General features: G+C 45.6%; 1 protein-coding gene across 1 annotated transcript in view; it reads right to left on the reverse strand.

The window, feature by feature from the left end:
* Positions 1 to 6,516, reverse strand: part of TP53I11 (tumor protein p53 inducible protein 11) — a 46,830-nt gene extending 40,314 nt beyond the window's left edge. The window contains exon 1 of the mRNA XM_054025614.1: positions 6,330 to 6,516. The gene's annotated coding sequence lies outside the window, so the exon portion shown is untranslated. The remainder of the gene's footprint in view (positions 1 to 6,329) is intronic.
* Positions 6,517 to 6,735: the final 219 nt, after the last annotated feature.

Here is a 6,735-nt window from a genome sequence, read left to right on the forward strand (position 1 = left end):
TAGGATTATTATTTCATATACAAGATGGCACCTCTAGCAACACTATGCCCCTTAGTGCTACAGTGGTTCCTTGACAGAGCTCTCAGTCAGAGGCAAATGTACCAGGTGCTGAATCACCAACATAATTTCTCAAGATCTGAGGGTTTTCTTTGTAGGCCTCTTATTCAGCTGCTGAGCTAGCCTCATACTGCTGACTCTGTAAGGGCAGACAGGATTACAACCTGAAATGGCATGGCTGCAAGCCCTGTGCCCATAGCAGGCACTGGGCCAGACTGCTGTCCCTGTTTGGCTTTCCCCATGCAGCTGCATATGTCACAGTTCAAGATACCTTGCATGTGGTTATATTTAAAACAGGAAGAGGGATTTCTCTATGGTAAGTAACAGAAGGTGGCTGCATTCTAATCTCCCTCTTAAAGGCATAACCCCTCAATCAGGCTGCTGCTAGCAAGTCCAAAGGGACACACCTGTGTGCACAGCTGCATGCAGTCACATGTCACCAACCCCACAGCAGAACATAGAACTGTTGCTCAATTTAGGATCAGTTAATTCAGACATAGGAGACAGAGAAATCTATAGTCCAGATTAAAATCCCAGGGCCACTTCAATGAAGCCCATAGTGATGATGGGTGTCCCAGTCTCCTTTCTGAGCTTGGCCCAGTAAATTCAGGAGCCAAAGTTCATCTCCCCTTCCCCGCCTCCCCCCCATACAACCTGGTCGTTGTAGGAGAAACTGTTTGCACCTTTCCCAGACCATCTAAGGCTGCCAGTGGATATACAATTCACCACAAACACTCTTTTCCTGATCTCTCTGCAGCCCGTGCTGTGAAGCTGGCCCTTTCCCCTTCTCTTGATGGCAGAGGTCACCAAGCTTCTACTCCACAGCCACATGAAAAAAAAGAAGGGACCAGACAGCGTGTTCTGGCACAATGAGCAGAGGGTTGGGACTCAGGAGGCCTTGGGAAAGTCACTTTGCCTTTCTTCCTTGGTTTACCCCTTTAAAAATGGGAATAACCCTGATCCATCCCTAGTTTATAGATGGATTAGTCAGTCATGTCTATCCAGGAATTTGACTATGTCAAGCACTGTAAATATGTGCTAAGTAGGCAGTTCCATGTTATGGATATTTCCCCAAGGGGAAAGTTAATAATTCATGTGACTGGAACACCCAGGTGTCATGACTGGTCACATGGAGAATGGGACAGAGAAATGCATCTCCATTTTGAAACATTAGAGTTTGGTCTAGTGATTTGAAGCAGAGATTTCAGAGTCAGGACTATCAAGTTCTTATACTGACCCTCTTTGAGGCACAGGAAGTCACTTCCCATCACTGGAGGACACACACACTCTCCCAATCTATAAAATGGGGATAACACTAACTGGCTGCACAGAGGGGCTGAGACACAATTAGTCTGTCTTTTTGAGATCTCAAAGTAGAAGGCACCAGAGACAAAGTTACTAAGTTTGCTGAATGTGTGAAAGAAAGCCCTGAAGTTCCAGCTTGGTTTTTAATCTTTACAGACAACTCTGATGGCCTGGGGATCCCTAGTTAGTTCGGCATCTAGGAACCAAGGAAAAAGCTTAACTTAAATGGAATCTTGTAACTTCTTTTGTATCAGCTTGTATCTCTGGTCTTCTCCTAGGGCCATTTTTATCTGCTCTAGAGACAAGCCTCCAAGTGTGTCTTTCCAAAGATTTGTTTTTATGCTACTGTAGTTGAAATGTGAAAATATCTGCTTTCTATAAATAGTATCCCCATAGTGCCAAGACCTTTCCTGTTGGTTTTAGGCAAAAAACCCCACCACATACAACTCAAAAAAATATTTTTTGTTCATGTGTGTATCTTCCAGTGAAAGGGAAAGAGTTAAAACAAATGCAACAGCAAAGGAAAAAAATATATATATAGGCACAGAAGATGTGCAATACCCTCTCAAAATATCAGTCTCACTGGTCTGGTATCATTCCTGCTATTCCAGTTCAGACCAATGGTCCAAGTCATTCTGTAACTTATCAGTCCATTGGTCTGCACAGTGTGGTATCCTGCCTCTAGCAGCGGGAAACTTATTTGTATTGCAGTAGCACTTCAGAGGTTCCATTCAGAGATTGGGACCCTACTGTGTTAGCTGCTGTACAAACACATTGGGGCACAGACTCCCTTCCCAAGAGCTTGCAATCTAATGCTTTGGGGGGGGGGAAACACCCCCTAAAATGCTCGACTCATTGTGCTACACTCTTCATAGGGGCTGGGTATGGCAATGGAGAGTCCTTCCTGATCTTATGTTCAGAAAGCGAGGTGATGTAAGGGTTGACTGCCTCAAACTCTTATTCACTTCAATGGGAGCTCCTGGTGCTTGAAGTGCACAAAATGCATTTGGCCCAAAGTGAACAAAATGTGCACTAGGACCTGCTCCAATGCTCAGTGAAATCAATGGAAAGATTTTGCTTTGGATGGGACGTAAACCTCAGAGTTATGGGTTTCATCTGTCTTTTTTGGCTAAGTTGATGGAGATATTTTAGTGGGGTTCCATCTTCCATGTGGCCAAAGCCACATGGCCCCAAACATCTTCAGAGGCATGCCTGTGGAAAGGCGCTTCTGCCAAGAAGTCTCCTATCCTTACAGTCAACATGTCATGCCATGGGCTGCTGAATGGAATGAAGTTTCTTTGGAGACTGAATGAAAAACATCCTCTTTCCTCCCTACCAAAGAATCTCAACCCTCCCAGAGTAGCAGTCTGCATGAAAGTTGCTGTGAGGAAAGAGGAGCCCTGCCCCAGACTAGCACTGAGAGAATAAAAACGAGGACATGATTTGGAAGTGACTGCATTATACTCCTTTTGATTAAAATCCTCTGACTGATCCCTGGGCTCTACAAAGCGGGGAGGGTGTCAGGTATCAGTACTTAGCATTTGTGAGAGTGTATCTGCACAGAGTTTTTATGTGTGCTTTCAGCCTGTTCTGGTTGGTTAAGTCTCCTCCATAGCGAGTAAGGATTTTAATTTCATTTGACTTCAGGGCTTTTCTGACAAGCTTCTCTTTCTGGGGAAAAATCACCCTTTCTAAAGTGTAGTGGTAATTTTTTGGTACCTTTCTTCACACAAGGATCTTGAACTTTATTATGGTGCAGTCTCTGTTTCTAGCTGAGCTACTAATTGTTACACCTAGGCGGTGGTTCAAGAAGTCTCTTTAGAACTAAAAGGCAAGAATGGCCTCTCCCCTTGCATGCATGAATGGCACAGCAACACTGCAGTGAGACACCCACAGCTGACCCATGCCAGCTGACTTGGGGGCTTTTTAATTGCAATGTAATCACTTGGGCTCAGGCTACAGATTGAGCTCTGGGACCCTCCCACCTCACAGGATCCTAGAGCCTGGGCTCCAGCCCAAACAGCTACACAATTAAACAGCCCCACAAGCTGGTACAGGCCAACTGCAAGTTTAATTACAGCTTAGACGTGCCCCAACGTCTCAGCATCCAGTAGCACTGGTGGTAGTTCTAGTGTAGAGGAAGCATTGGCAGCTGCTAGCCTTTGACCATATCCTTGAGGCCTGCTCTGTGCAGTTACAAACGGCCCAGTAATTTAATAGGTGCAGACCAATGGGAGCCATGTCTACCTTAGCACTCCCTGTTGTTGAGATAGGGAGAAATTTTTTTTTTTTTGGGGGGGGGGGGGGGGAGGGGAGGGAAACCCACACATGTGGGCACATAGTCCTAGGGACCTGAAGAATGAGAGAGGCCTTGTCCAGACTTTAAAAAACAAACAAACAAACAAACAAAAAAAACACAGAGTCAAGCAACCTTAACTTGATTGGAAACCCCACCTAACTTGCCATTAAACACAAACATTAACTCTCCCAACTTGCCCTTCTAAGACAGAGCTAGTGTTGGTGAAGAGTTCCTACACTAGGGCAATGGGGGGCCATATGAACACCTCGAAAGATCTTTAAAAATCTAGCTGCATTCTTTCTGCCTTGGACTTCATCCTTCCTTCAACCTCCTCCAGCGTAACAGATAATCCCCATGATTTTCCCTGCTTCCAGGCAGGCAGGCTCAACTCCCCTCTTTTCCTTGTCCCTCACATTGCTATATTCTGTTGCTGCTTCCTTTAACAGCTTTGAAACCCATCCCTGCTGCTCTCTTGCGCAGTCCTATGGGTTTTTCCCCCACAGGCTCCCAAACACCCCCCTAGCTTTCCACTACAGAGTATCCAAAATATCAATGCCAAAATTAGCTGGGGGGGAGGGATAGCTCAGTGGTTTGAGCATTGAGCTACTAAACCGAGGGTTGAGAGTTCAATCCTTGAGGGGGCCCACTTAGGGATCTGGGGCAAAATCATTACTTGGTCCTGCTAGTGAAGGCAGGGGGGTGGGTGGACTCCATGACCTTTCAAGGTCCCTTCCAGTTCTAGGAGATGGGATATCTCCATTAATTTAATTATATCACACAAACCCCAGCCTCATACAAGTCCCTCCACTGGTTCTACATCCCCTACTGCATTTATTTCAAATGTCTGCTCTGTACAGCCTACATCTCATCTGTGGTCACCTGCCACTTCCTTATTTGGACTCTGCACCTCCCTCTTTCCACCAATTCCAGTGTTGCATGTTAACACCAGCTGAAGACAATCTCGGCACCCAAGAGCTGACCACCTAGGAATTAACAGGATACTGATTGTGCCATCCAAACAAGGCTCACACAGAATAAGGTGGTTCCTTCCTCCCTCTATCCAGCGATCCTGTCTGTTATGTTCTTCAGCACCCTGTCTCATGATCAATTCATATTGGGGCAGGTACCAGGCTTTGCTGCCTATGTAAAGCACCATGCATATCTTCATTGTGCTCATGCAGATGTCAAATCAGGCCACTAATAAGAGTTCTGCAGGTGAAATTGTCCTAATCAACAATGTCCGCTTAATGTCCAAATCCAGTTCATTCTCCAACAGCTAGATGAACTCTGAGAAGCAAATGTGAGTAGACTAATATTTTTTGTTGTAAAAGCAGGCAGTGACTAAGATGCACAGGGAGCAATCATGTCAACAAAAAAAGTGCAATTGATACCAGAGGAGTTGTATCTCTCCAATCACAAGGAGCTCTACTTCCTAACCCAGAAAATAATCACTGCCAGCCACAGTTGTTTTTGTTCACTTCAGGTCTACCCTGTGGCAGCTTTTTGGAGCAGAAGTGTTACAGGATGAAGTGTGCAAGTGGCAGCCACTCACCTCTTGCCATACCACTACTCACCCTTGGCAGAGACCAGAGAGGGTAACGTCTCCTACATGCCTTTGCAAAGTTTGCATTGGGAAATTTGGAAGTGGCTCTAGGAGGAGAGAAGTTGCTGATTTGCACTGAGACAGAGAATTGAGAGGCAAAATAAACTGTACATTTGGATTTTCAGATTCTGCAGCTGGGGAATCTCAAAGTAATGCTATAGTTCACAGCCTGGTCTCTCATTTCACTGATGTTTCCTTGAGACAAACACACAGGCCATCATTACTGTAACAAGCAGCGCAATAACTAGCGGCAAAGGAAACCCCCTACAATTGCAGGCAGATTACCTGCTTCCTCACCCACGAAGGGATGTCCCTTTTTCTGATACATGTAGCACTGTCACATCAAAATGCAAAGACACCCCCCCCCCCCCCACAAACAACACACATGTGCATCCACGTTAAACAGCTGGAAGTGCTTTTCTGATGCTCTTGTATGACGATTACTATACAAACCCCAAAACAATACATTACTACACACATCCCTCCACACACAGAGAGCACCAATATTTATTCGCTCACGTGAATTTCACATCAATACTTTGCGAGGAATAAGCAGATTGTGCAGCTTTTTTCCAAACAAACAAAGATGAAGTGAGAAATCCCAGGGCATTTACCATTACAACGTTCCCCGAGCTATTCGTTACCTAGGAGCAGGAAGTGGCTCTTAACACAAAACCACACCAGAAAAGATTTGCGTTGCTTTACAACTTTCCATCTCCAAAGTCAATGCAAATATTGGGAACGGGGAAAGGGGCTCAGCAAATCCCTCAGTCCACCAACACAAACCAAGCCAGCCAGAGGTACAAAAACACAAGCGGCGCAGCAAAGAGACATCAGTGCAGTGCCTTCCCAAGACGTAACCTGTTTGTGTACAGCATCGTGGTACCTTTTTTGTTCTGACTCAGGGAAACCCTTAAAAATAGTTTCTGCAACAGGGGCCAGCCAGACCTGCTCAAACTGCCGAGCAACAAAGAAATATTTTCACAGAGAGAGACCGAGAAATGCTGGACTAGAAATTGGGAAGAGAGAGAAAAGTAATTGCACTGAAACCGAACACAAACTTACAGCCTTAGAGCATGGTCTCCCTGGAGTTTGCGGGGGTGGGCTGCGTGGTCTATCGAACGCCACCCCCACGTGAAAAATAATTTCCACAGCCAGCCAGAGACAAATTCACATCTTGCTGGTCAGTTGCAGAGACAGAAACTGACTAGACGGAACGCTCTCAGCCGGGGGCCCTTTGTGCAATCCACACTTACCATAATAAAAGAGCCAAACCTAGCACCTCCTCTACATTACCATATTACACCAATCACATGTCGCATCGGAAAGCAAAACTGCTGTGCTGTTGCCACCCACACGCTGTGGTGATTAGCTTAAGAGACATCAGCAGAAAACCGAGCGCCTAGAAATCAAGTCTTCAGGATGCACGTTTACCGTAATTAATCGAGCACACCTCGCACGCTTTTTCAAT

This window comes from Malaclemys terrapin, chromosome 4 (assembly GCF_027887155.1).
Source record: "Malaclemys terrapin pileata isolate rMalTer1 chromosome 4, rMalTer1.hap1, whole genome shotgun sequence".
Lineage (NCBI taxonomy): Eukaryota > Metazoa > Chordata > Testudines > Emydidae > Malaclemys > Malaclemys terrapin.